This window comes from Triticum dicoccoides, chromosome 1B, assembly GCF_002162155.2.
Source record: "Triticum dicoccoides isolate Atlit2015 ecotype Zavitan chromosome 1B, WEW_v2.0, whole genome shotgun sequence".
In the NCBI taxonomy this organism is placed as follows: Eukaryota; Viridiplantae; Streptophyta; class Magnoliopsida; order Poales; family Poaceae; genus Triticum; species Triticum dicoccoides.
This window is the reverse complement of record NC_041381.1, coordinates 493,605,215-493,618,808: the sequence shown is the minus strand read 5'-3', so window position 1 is coordinate 493,618,808 and position 13,594 is coordinate 493,605,215.

Below are 13,594 nucleotides of genomic sequence, written 5' to 3'. Positions count from 1 at the left end.
CCACCCATCCCCACCCCACACACCCCCACCCCCCACACAAACCCGAAGCTCAGTGCCTCCCCTCTGCCCTCCTCTCTCCCCGTCTCAAATCCTTCTCGGATCCGGAGTATTTAACCGTGGATTTCGAAGCCAACCCCTCCCTTAAGGTAATCTCCTCCGATCCCCTTATTTTCATCCATAGGAATTGTCACATTTGCTCAAATCTTGCTAGTTTGGGGAAACCCTAGTTTTTGCTTGGATTTGGAAATTTGTGTTGAATCATGTTATGTTTCTTTGCTAATTTGGTATGGTTAGGCTTTCATAGTATGCTAGGGTTAGGGTTATGTGTGTTTGATGTTAGTGTTAGGGTTATGCTATGGTTAGGGTTGTGGTTATTGTTAAGTGGGGGTTAGGGTTAACCAAGAATTCTTGGTTTTGTAGGCATGGCTTCATCCAGTTCCATGACGAGGCCACCATGTGCTAATAAAGAAGACATGCCGAACAAGTGGGAGGACACATCTTTGGACAAGGTGAAGGAGAAAGATGTCAACATACCGCCATGTTGGTGTGGAGATGTTTGCAAGGTGAAGGTGTCCATCGACTGAATGAAATCATGGACGGAAGGGTGGAGATATTTTGTATGCCGGAACTATGATTATGATCGTGCACTTCCAACTAACGCCTATGACCAACCACCGGTAAGCTCGAGAAGTAAAATGTTACTCTCAAATGTGTGTCAACCCTAACAAAAAAAATTTATGCAGTCACCGCCTCCTCTATGCAAGTACTTCACGTGGATAGATCTTGAAGTGCCAGAAGATGTCAAAAAGGACCAATACCAAGATTGTCTTAGGTGGCAACGGCGGTTCGAAGAATCGTTTCGAAGAGGCTTGGAGGAAGAGCGTCGTATAGTATAATCACTAGCATCACACATAAAATCAAAAGGTAAATTCCAATCAGGTGGCTGAACAATAGGTGCAGTGATCAAAGCTTTCTTAACTGTTTCAAATGCTTCTACACAATCATCATCAAAGACAAAAGGAATATCTTTTTGCAATAAATTAGTCAGAGGCCTAGAGATTTTAGAAAAGTCCTTAATGAACCTCCTATAAAAACCGGCATGACCAAGGAAACTTCTTATACCTTTTATGGCCTTGGGACATGGCATCTTTTCAATAGCATCAACTTTGGCTTTATCAACTTCAATACCTCTCTCGGAGATCTTGTGCCTCAAGACAATGCCTTCATTAACCATAAAGTGACACTTTTCCCAATTCAGGACGAGACTAGTGTCTTCGCATCTCTGCAAAACTCGACCAAGGTTGCTCAAACAATCATCAAAAGAGGATCCATAGACGGAGAAGTCATCCATGAATACCTCACAAATCTTTTCACAAAAATCAGAGAATATAGCCATCATGCATCTTTGAAAGGTAGCAAGTGCATTACATAAACCAAAAGGCATACGTCTATAAGCAAAAGTACCAAAAGGGCAAGTAAAAGTAGTTTTAGATTGATCCTTCGCTGACACAGGTATCTGAGAGAAACCAGAATAACCATCTAAAAAGCAGAAATGTGTGTGTTTGGATAGTCTTTCTAGCATTTGATTAATAAAAGGTAAGGGGTAATGATCCTTCTTAGTAGCTTTATTTAACTTACGGAAATCAATTACCATCCTATAACCTGTAATAATTCTTTGCAGGATCAATTCATCTTTATCATTAGGAATAACGGTAATACCTCCCTTTTTAGGGACACAATGGACAGGGCTTACCCATTCACTATCAGCAACGGGATAAATAATACCTGCCTCAAGGAGCTTTAGTATCTCCTTTCTTACCACTTCCTTCATCTTGGGATTTAATCGTCTTTGAGGATCTCTAACTGGTTTGGCATCGTCCTCCAATGTAATTTTGTGTTGACATAACATGGGACTAACGCCCTTAAGATCATCTAGAGTATATCCAATAGTAGCTCGGTGCTTCTTCAGAGTTTTCAATAAACTTTCTTCTTCTTTCTCTAAAAGGTTAGCACTGATAATAACAGGATATATTTCTTTTTCATCAAGATAAGCATACTTAAGATTATCGGGTAATGGTTTAAGTTCAAATACGGGATCACCCTTGGGTGGAGGGGGATCCCCGAGAATTTCAACGGGAAGGTTATGTTTCAGCATAGGTTCCTGTTTAAGGAACACTTCATCTATTTCCCTTCTTTCCTTCATAAACATATCGTTTTCATGGTCTAGCAAATATTGTTCTAACGGATCAGTTGGAGGAACAACAATGGAAGCAAGACCAATAATTTCATCCTTACTAGGTGGTTCCCTTTCACGAGGTTTTCTACTAAACTTAGCGAAATTAAACTCATGAGACATACCATCTATGCCAACAGTGACAATATTCTTTTTACAATTAATCTTAGCACTAGCTGTATTCAAGAAGGGTCTACCAAAAATAATGGGACAAAAATCATCTTGTGGGGAACCAAGAACAAGGAAATCAGCAGGGTATTTAACCTTCCCACACAAAACTTCGACATCTCTAACAATCCCAAAGGGTTTAATGGTGTCCCTATTAGCAAGCTTAATAGTAACATCAATGTCTTCTAATTCAATGGGTGCAATGTCATGCATAATTTCTTTATATAGATCATAGGGTATAGCACTAGCACTATCACCCATATCACATAAACCATGATAACAATGATCTCCTATTTTAACAGAAATAACAGGCATGCCTACGACAGGTCTATGTGTCTTAGTATCTGGCCTAGCAATATTAGCAGACTCACCACAGAAAAAAATAACATGCCCATCTAAATCCTCATCCAAGAGATCTTTAACCATAGCAATACTGGGTTCAACATTAATTTTCTTAGGAGGTGTATAAGTCCTAGTATTACTCTTACAAACAATTGTCGAAGCTTTAGCATGATCCTTTATCCTAACAGGAAAAGGAGGTTTTTCGACATAAGCAGTAGGAACAATAGGATCACTATAGGTAATAGTCTTTTCTTCGACTGTAATAGGTGCAATTACTTTCACTTCAACAGGAGAATTATATTTAAACCACTTCTCTTTAGGGAGATCAACGTGAGTAGCAAAAGATTCACAGAAAGTAGCACTATCTCAGAGTCAAGTGCATACTTAGCGCTAAATCCACGAAAAGCATCGGTATCCATAAAAGATTTAACACAATAGAATTTAGGTGTCATACCTGACTCCTTACCATCGTCGCAACCCCAATCTTCAGAGTTGCGTTTAATTCTTTCCAATAAGTCCCATTTGAAATCAATAGTCTTCAGCATATAAGAACCAGCACAGGAAGTATCGAGCAGGTTGCGATTATCAAGAGAAAGCCGAGCATAAAAATTCTGAATAATCATTTCCAGAGAGAGCTCATGATTGGGGCATGAATATAACATTGACTTAAGCCTCCCCCAAGCTTGAGCGATGCTTTTTCCTTCGCGAGGCCAGAAATTATATATGTAATTACGATCACGATGAACAAGATCCATAGGATAGAACTTCTGGTGAAATTCCAACTTCAATCACTTATAATTCCAAGATCTCGTATCATCACATAGCCTATACCATGTCAATGCATCTCCCTTCAAAGATAAAGGGAAGACCTTCCTTTTGACAATACCATCGGGAATACCTGCAAGCTTAAATAATCCACAAACTTCATCCACAAAGATAAGGTGTGAATCGGGATGCAATGTTCCATCTCCTGCAAATGGATTAGCTAGCAGCTTCTTTTTGGCCGGCCTCCCGGCCCATGCCGTGTCCGCCGGGCGCTTTAGGGCCCGGGGTCGCGGCGCGACACTGTCTTTCCCATGCGGGCAGCTCAGCGCCGCCCCATGCGAGGACCCGGCTCCGCCCGCATCGCTGCCTCCCCCGCCCAACGCCGATGCTCCAACAACCGGCATCAGCATCGCCCGCACCGTGCCACGGTCAGCAATTCAAGACACATGAAGAGAGAAAAAAGCACAGGACTTACCTACTCCACGCCATGGGCCGCGGGCTCCTCTGGCGCCACCGATGCCACCTACGATGGAGATTGGGCATAAGAATGTCGAATCATGTTCAGAAGTATCTCCCGTGTTGCGTCAGGACGGATGAGAAGGTGTGCGGCAGCAAAGTAAGACGACCAGACACTGACCTACCGCGCCGGGTTTGACTCGCTGTACGGCGCCTTGCCGAACCGCCAGTCCTCTCCAAGGTTGGCCTTGGAGATGTCATTCACGTCGCGTGCAATCTACTCCGCAGACAGCCGCGTTGACCCCATGCAGTTGGGGTCTTGAAGGCCGGTCATTTCGTCGATGAGGCAGGAGCGCCTCTGAAGCGGAAGGACCCACGCATGATGAATGTGGCAAGGAGGTCGGTGTCGGTGAGTGATGACCCACAAGTGTAGGGGATCAATCGTAGTCCTTTCGATAAGTAAGAGTGTCAAACCCAACGAGGAGCAGAAGGAAATGATAAGCAGTTTTCAGTAAGGTTTTCTCTGCAAGCACTGAAATTGTAGATGATAGATAGTTTCGTGATAAGATAAATAGTAACGAGTAACAAGTAAATAAAGTAAATAAAGTGCAGCAAGGTGGCCCAATCCTTTATGTAGCAAAGGATAAGCCTGTACAATTTCTAATAATGAGGAAGGAGCTCCCGAGGACACATGGGAATTATCGTCAAGCTAGTTTTCATCACGTTCATATGATTCGCGTTCGGTACTTTGATAATTTGATATGTGGGTGGACCAGTACTTGGGTACTGCCCTTACTTGGACAAGCATCCCACTTATGATTAACCCCTATTGCAAGCGTCCACAAATACAAAAGAAGTATTAAGGTAAACCTAACCACAACATTAAACATATGGATCCATATCAGCCCCTAACGAAGCAACGCATAAACTAGGGTTTAAGCTTCTGTCACTCTAGCAACCCATCATCTACTTATTACTTCCCCATGCCTTCCTCTAGGCCCAAATAATGGTGAAGTGTCATGTAGTCGACATTCACATAACACCACTAGAGGAAAAAAACAACATACATCTCATCAAAATATCGAACAAATACCAAATTCACATGACTACTAATAGCAAGACTTCACCCATATCCTCAGGAACAAACGTAACTACTCACAAAGCATATTCATGTTCATAATCAGAGGAGTAATAATATGCATAAAGGATCTGAACATATGATCTTCCACCAAGTAAACCAATTAGCATCAACTACAAGGAGTAATCAACACTACTAGCAACCCACAGGTACCAATTTGTGGTTTTGATACAAGATTGGATACAAGAGATGAACTAGGGTTTTGAGAGGAGATGGTGCTGGTGAAGATGTTGATGGAGATTGACCTCCTCCCGATGAGAGGATCATTGGTGATAACGTTGGTGATGATTTCCCCCTCCCGGAGGGAAGTGTCCCCGGCAGAACAGCTCCGCCAGAGCCCTAGATTGGTTCCGCCTCGTGGCGGCGGAGTTTCGTCCCGTAAGCTTGCCCACGATTTTTTCCAGGGTAAAAGTGATGATATAGCAGAAGATGGACACCGGAGGCCCACTAGGGGGCCCAGGAGATAGGGGGCGCGCCCTATAGGGGGGGCGCCCCCTGTCTCCTGGACAGGGTGTGGGCCCCCTGGTGTATTTCTTTCGCTCAGAAATTCTTAATAATTCCAAAAAGTTGTTTCGTGGAGTTTCAGGGCTTTGGAGCTGTGCAGAATAGGTTTCCAACGTTTGCTCCTTTTCCAGCCAGAATTCCAGCTGCCGGCATTCCCCCTCTTCATGGTAAACCTTGTAAAATAAGAGAGAATAGCCATAAGTATTGAGATATAATGTGTAATAACAGCCCATAATGCAATAAATATTGATATAAAAGCATGATGCAAAATGGACGTATCAGTGAGCCCCTCCTGCGTCCTCATCACCGTCACCCGCTCGCAGAGGTTGACGATCTCCTGCGACGGGCGCCGGAGCGAGTAGCCCCAGTTCGTCTTCGCCCGTGGTGGCGCTATGGCGAAGGGCGGAAGGTTGATGTTGTCCGCACCAAGGTTGCGGACGTAGAAGAAGGGGTTCTGCCACTTCTTGGCAGAATCCTCTAGCGGGATCTTGGGGAAATTCGCTCCCGACCGCGTCGAGATAACGGTGGCGCCACAGTCGGCGAACTCCCCGGCCGATGGGCCCTGCTGCTTCAAGGAGAAGAAGCGCGCCCAGAGGTCGATCGTGGGCTCGACCCCCAGGTACCCCTCGTAGAGGGTGACGAAGCCGGAGAGCTGGACGATGGCGTCAGTGCCAAGATGATGCGGCTGGATCCCGAAGAACTCCAGGAACGCACGGAAGAAGGTGCTCGCTGGCAGCCCGAACCCACGCTCGAAGTGCATGAGGAAGACCAGGCGCTCCTGCCCCTCGGGCCGAGGCCTCTGCTCACCGCGCGGTAGGCAAACGCCGACGTCCGTCTCCCGCGGCAGGCGTCGCGACGCCCGAAGCTGGATGATGTCCCCGGGGGTGACGTTCGAGCCCATCCAGGAGCCCGACGGCAGCGCCATGGACAAAAGAAGGAGAAAGAAGATGGACGACGGAGGAAGTCCTGCTCGGGGAAGCGGGCGCAGCTGTGCATCGGTTGCGTAGAGCAGGGCAAGAATAGGGGGATAGGAGGGCGCGAGCGGGAATAATGTCCGCCGCCCCCTTGCCCCCCTCAATTTATAACCCTCGGTTCAAACGTGGGGGAGTGGGATCGTCTGCACGCACCCGTTCCACTACCCCGCAATAAGTGCGCACGTACACGCGCAGTAACTGCCCGGGGAAGTGCAACCGGCCCCCGGACGCCACAATAAATCCGCGCGTGTGGGCCAAGGGCGCACGGCGGCGGGCCCCAGCCCGTCACCCAGTCCTGTCATGCGCGTGGCCTGTCAGGCCCCTCCGACTTCTGGGCACCACGTGGCGCCCGCGCGAAGCCCGAGGGATTGCCCCAAGATTCGACGGACCCCTCGGTTCCCGCCATGGCCGGGGTGCCGCAATTCGGTTTCTGAGAAAACCAGCACACAGTGGGTGTTGCCGGACCCGGCGCTCGCGGAATCCGCCTTGCTTAAGGGGGAAACTGCGAAGGCCCACTCATCTGAAGACGGCGGACCTTCATAGCTTCGGGGACTACTGTCGGGGGGATGAACCCCGGGCAGGCAACGGAACCTAGATCCTCTTCAAAAACAGCGGGGCCCTCACCGCCCCTCAAACCGGCACGCACCCGGTTAGGTCGCTCGACCCGACCAGGCCCGCAACCCGGCCAAACTCTCCGACCCGGCAAGGTACATCGACCCGGCCTCAGCAACTGGCGCAAGATGACCCAACCCGTCGCAACCAAGGCTTCCTCAACAAGCCATCTCCACCCGTGGCGTGCTCCGCAATTCGGTCACGGGTCAGCCCCCGTCCCATCCAGGCCGTACGATGGGACGAGTCTTCAATCAGCGATGACCAAGGCAATAGTGCCCCGCCCATGCCTCTGGTCAGCAGGAATGAGGCAACAGTGCCCCTCACCTACCCGCTGACCAGGGCCGGCGTGGCTACAGTGCTCCCGCCCTCACCGCTGACGACAGAAAGTGGCAGCCTGACGGAGAGCACTGTACACGACTCAACTCGGCCATGCCCTGACGATCAACAAGACGGCACACAGTTCCCCTAGGCATGCGGGGCCCACACCTAGGAGAACCCGGCGAACCATGAGCCCTCAGCGGGACCCAGCCCGGGTTCCCGGACACCGACAAAATACGGGCCCACCGACTTGTAACATTACCATTGTACTCCTGGGGGGTTGGTCTATAAAACCCCCCAGGAGCTCGCGATCACAGGGGCATGTAAGAAGAGGCAAGCAGAAACGTAGACACGAGAGAAAAGCAAGGAAACATAGGACTAGCCACCCAATGGCAGCACCGGAGAGAAGGAGCAGCCCAAGCCTTGGCTAACTTCCTTCCTCCTCCATACAGCTCTAGGAGCAACATTGTACTATCGATCATCCAACTACACTCGGCAGGACTAGGGGTATTATCTCTCCGGAGAGCCCCGAACCTGGGTATGTCCGGCATCCCGCGCCCTCTCATGCCAACCTCGCCTCTGGAGTCCACCAGCGCCCTCGAGCCTCCTCCTCTCTTTAGCCATCCCTTGGCATCTGCCGTGCGCCCACCACGACACTTCCCCTTTGCTAGATCCTTAAAGTTTACGGGTTCTTCAAGAATATCCTCATTATATGCCGGCGGACATATCTCAACTCGAGTAGTTCCAATAAACCATCATACGTAGTTATCAAAAGCAAGTGAGTTATGCTCACAAAGCGGGGCGCGTGCAGTGCTACAAGCTTGCTCCACACAAAGCTGGAAGCGGGTAACATACGGAGCATGATGCTTGTCCCAGTCCTTGCTCCACACAAAGCTGGAAGCGGGTAACATACGGAGCATGATGCTTGTCCCAGTCCTTTATCTTCCGCTGCCTTCTCCTGTCCAACCTGCATGGTACAAAACCAAACATTAGCACAATCAAAAGGAGTCACGATGCTTAGTCAATACGCAGACATGCTCTCTTACCTATGAAGTGCTTTGTCCGTGTCCACCCAATCCGACGGGTGAGGCTGGAACAGACCAAACTGACAATACACGTGATGAGGCAAATGAAACTCAACCGCCCAGTTGCATATCAGTGGGCACCGCATAAGCCAGAGATCCTTATCCCGCAAGCACATCGGGTTGAGGCGGAACTCCACGGTGTACCCAAAGCTCTCACCCGCGCCATATGGCTCCCATATCACCAATGAAATAGGGCAACAATGCAAATTTGATGACTATTTTTCAAGCAAACATGAGAAAGGACTGAAGTAATGACCTCCTTACCTGCTCAGGTGTAATCGTGTCCAACTCGGCAATGTACTTTTGATACATGAGATTGACATCGTTCGTCATATCGGAAACCACATCCCACTTGTAACCCCAAGTGGGGCGCCGTAATTCATCATGTTCATCTTCATACCAAGGATTAAACCTGACGCTCTTCGGGCGTCCAACAGGCAGACGCTCCCAGCTCCATACAGAAAGTAGAAGCAGATTACCACCAATGCCTGCACTATCTGTGATCCTGCAACACGCATCGTCCAGCTGCATATGAAAGAAAAACAATGTTAACTTGACAGCGAGCTTGCATTGCTAATGAAGAAATGAGTTGATCACAAAACAGACCAACTACCTGTCGGTACAAGTAGGCAAGAGTCGCTGAACCCCAGCTCCATTTGCTATCGAAGACGGTCAACACCTTTAGCCACATCCATGGAGCGTTCTTGCTAATGGAGTCAGGAAACAAAGTCCTCGACATAGCGTACCACATATACACACGAGCATGTGTCTGGATCACATCATCAGTGGCATCCAGAGGGCACATCGCAAAGTTATTTTGAATCAATGTGAAAGCAGCTTCGTCTGCTTTCCTTTCCCTCTTCTTCTTCTCTTCTCCCTCCTCTACATCAGCCTCAGCCTTGGTAGGAGCCATACCGATAAGAGCAATCATCTGCTCGCGCCATCCATCTGAATTGGTACTCATACAGAGAGGCCTTCCATCGATAGCAAGACCGGTGATCAACGAGACATCCTCGAGCGTCACGGTCATCTCTGCAGTCCGAAGATGGAAACTGTGCGTCTCTAGCCTCCACCGATCAACAAGAGCAGACACCAGTGGAGCGTTCAGATTCGGCGTGGACCGGCTGACCAACAGAATCCACGGGAGTAGTCCTGCCTGCTTGATGTACGGTGTGTACCGCTCATCGTAAGGCATGGCAGGACCAGAGACCCCGTGATACCAAATCTTTAGAGGTTAAAGCTTCTGCAAAAAACAAGTAATGACAAATATTAGGGCATGTAAATTTCAACTAAAGGCAAATTTGCAAAATATTTAGATTACTAGTTATTACCTTCTCCTTCTCGCGCATCATGTAGGCCCGGAGTTGCACGTCGTAGACATCGTCCAGAAGCCAAACCATCCTTACAAATTTCAAACAATAAACATATATGAGTTCATCTCAAATATCGGTAAACACTCACATTTCATATGTGTTCATCTAAACATCTCATATGTATTCATCTACAAGAATCTCAACATCTCCTTCTCACACAATGAATAAATGATTGTAAATTCTCATATATATCTCGTATGACATATGTGTTCAAATAAATCAACATCTCATATTTCAAATAAACTCAACATCTAATATATATCTAAAAAAAACTCAACATCTCACATATAGCTACAAAACTCAACATCTCATAATTATCTACAAAACTAGGCATCTCATATATATCTAAAAAATAAACAATCTAGGTTTCACTAACAAGAATCATATACTACAGGATATTACTACACATCCTCCATCACAACACACAATCTTGGACAAACAAAGATCCAAACCAAGCAAATCAAAGGTTCCACCTAATCTTGGGCAAATCCCTAAAATTTCAACGAATTTACAGAGGAAAAGAAAGGGAACGGAGGAGTTTACATACTAGGAGGGATTGGAGATTGAATCCAGGCCTCAAAACTTCAGATCTGAGAGGGGTGTGGGGGGGGGATCCGAAGGGGGCGCCGCCGTCGCTCTCTCTACAGAGAGCAACTTTGTCAGAGGGGGAAGAACTGCCTGGGAGGGGCTGGCCTGATGCGGCCTAAGTCAACGTGCAGTGCCTCAGAGATAGGCGCTGCACTATCCACAGTGCGGCGCCCTAGCCTTAGGCACTGCACTGCTCTCTGTGGGGCCGCAAGAGGACCAGGGCTGCCACGTTGACTGGATTTGCAATGCTGAAGTGAAGGGTGCTGCACTATAGGGTGCGGCGCCTAGCTGTCGGGCGCCACATGAAAGGGTCAGCAAAGTGAAATTTTTCTGAGAGCAGGTCAGTTTGTGATTTGATTTCGCCCTCAGGTCAAATCTGTGATTTCTGCCTTTTCTTGAAACAGGAGCGCATATTGCAAACAGGACACAATTACCAAGTTAAAACGGGGACGCAATATCATTGAAGCATCCCCTTTTGCATCACAGAACTTCCTGAATCAGTACGGGCGTGTTTGGTTGCCTGCATGCAGCCCAACCAGGCCCGCGTGGGATGTGTGTGGCCTATTTGGTTTGCTAGGCAGCATGCGATTCATGGACCGCACGAACCTTAAAGCAGGCCTCAGGCTGGCCTGGCGGAAACTGGCGAATCGGTAGTTTCTCGCGAGCTTGGCCCGGCGCATCCACGCGTGCAAGGAAGCTACCCGCCTCGGGCAGCGCAGGAGACCGAGGGGGCGTCCCATAACTCCCCCTCCCTCAACTCTCTTGTCACTGCCCTGCCCGCACTGTTCCCACCGCTCCTCTATGCCTCACCGCCCCTCCCTCTCCTCTCCTCCGATGGCTCCGCCTCGCCCACCACCGCACCGTCCTCTGACCCCCGTCGACGAGCGCATGGCCAGGATCCAAGAGCGTTGGGTGTCCGGGCTCCAGAATTCGGGCAGGGGCCTGGCGTCGGCGCTGCGAGCGCCGTCCCCCATCTGCTGTCGGCCACCATGATGGACGGCCAATGCGGTGCCGGCCATTCCTGCTTCGCCACCGATTTCGGACCTCTTGCACATGGGCTCAGCGTCGGCGCTGTCCACGGAGCCGCCGCTTCTTGGGATCCCATTGGGCAGGGGGGTTTTCTTAACCCCCGTCCAAGGGTTTTCTCCTGTCGGCGTGCCGTCCTCCTCGATCTCCGGCGTGGCCATGAGCACAGGGCCGATGCCGTCGGCAGTCGCCAGGGCCGGCTCCTCTGCTCCGCCACCTTTCTCCTTCCCGTCGGGGTTTTCACCCCGACCAAGGTTCGCTGCGATTGCGCAAGCTCCAGTGAGTCAAAGAATCCCCAATGCTAGATCGTAAATGTAGATTATGGATTTCTTTCTTAGGCATGTGCTAGTACTTAGTGGATTCAATAGGATTAGATAGGATTCGAGTAGATCTGATTTGATGCGATCACAATCGAACATGTTCTTGTTTGCTACAGTGTGTGTTCTAGGAAAATGTTCTTCTGCTAGTGCTAGGATGTGTGTTCATGCTAGAATCCTCAATGCTAGTGTGCTTTTCTAGGATATGTGTTCATGCTAGGTTCTTTCTAGGATATGTGTTCATGCAAATGGCATGTTCATGTTCAAGCTAGGATCATGTTCATGTTGTTGTTCATGTTGCTACATACATGTTTAGGCTAGGGTTTGTGTTGCATGCTCTAGATTGTTATACGTGTATGTAGTAGGACCATTTTAGGATGCCGCCAAATGTGCATGGATGCACATGGGTGCTATTTCTAGATGTTTCCATGCTTAGGATAGTGCACTGATGAGTGGCACTTGCAGAAGACCATGCCACTGATCAGTGACATTTGCTCATGGGCAACTACCACTGATCAGAGCCGCTTGCTCTTGGGCAAGTGCCACTGATCAATGGCACTTGCTCAAGAGCAAGTGCTAGTTGCCCATGACCAAATGCCACTGCTCGGTGGCATTTGGCAAAGAGTTTGTGCATTGATCAGTGGCATTTGGTCTTGGGAAAATGTCTCTGATCAGTGCCATTTGTTGTAGTGCTAGTGCAACTGATCAGTGGCATTTACAAAAGAGCTAATGTCATTGATCAATGGTTGTTCATTTTGCAAGCACCTCTAATACTTGTCATCTTACCTGACAAGATATTGAAGAGTGACTAGGACGTGGCGGGTGGAGGAGCTCAGGTGGTGGTCGGAGCTGAGGGCGCCGAGGATCTCATCCCCACGAACAGGTGGCTCGGGGGGGTGGACTTGCCTGGCAGGGTTGCCTTCATGAGCCTGCCTCGTTCAAGGGATGATCTCCGAGGACCGGCCACGAGGAGGGGGCTCGGGAGCCGCTGCGCTTCCACCAGCAGATCAAGGACAACGAGGACCTCGCCATGCTCGGCGTCCCTCGCAAGTTCGTGGAGGTGATGAACGAGTGGATGGTCATCAAGCGGCTCCTGCGCGTGGTCAGGCTGTCAGCGAACAAGCGGTGCACATTCTGGGTGCAGGTCCAGAACTTCAAGGGGCACATGGTGCTTGGCCGGGGCTGGAACTACTTCTGCCGCCGCCACCGGATCGTCCCCGGCGACCTCGTCGTTGTGCGCTTCGCAGGACTCGGCATGAAGGTCCAAATCTACAACCACGACTCCTCGGTCATGTGCCGATTTCGTTGCACCAGGCACAACTGCGTTGGTGACATTGAGCATGCGATGTAGTTAGCATGCAATGTAGCTAAGGTGATAGTGTTGAACTTGTTATGGTCTATGCTAGAACTTATGGTACTTGTGTTGTGAACTTGTTAATATTTTGGCCAGGAGCAGCACCCCGGCGTGGAGCAAGGAAGGAGGATGCCCTTACTGTTAATCTAAGTAGTTTGTTATCATTTCCGTTGCTTGCTTTGTTTGATCTCATTTGATTGCTTGATTTATTTGATCTCATTTGTGCTTGTTGTTGTGTTGATCATGTGGTAGTAAGGCCACCACATTTGAATGGGTGAGCAGAACACAAACGATGTTTGCAACCAAACAGCTGAAGTTTGTATCTGCTCACACCCTAAGCA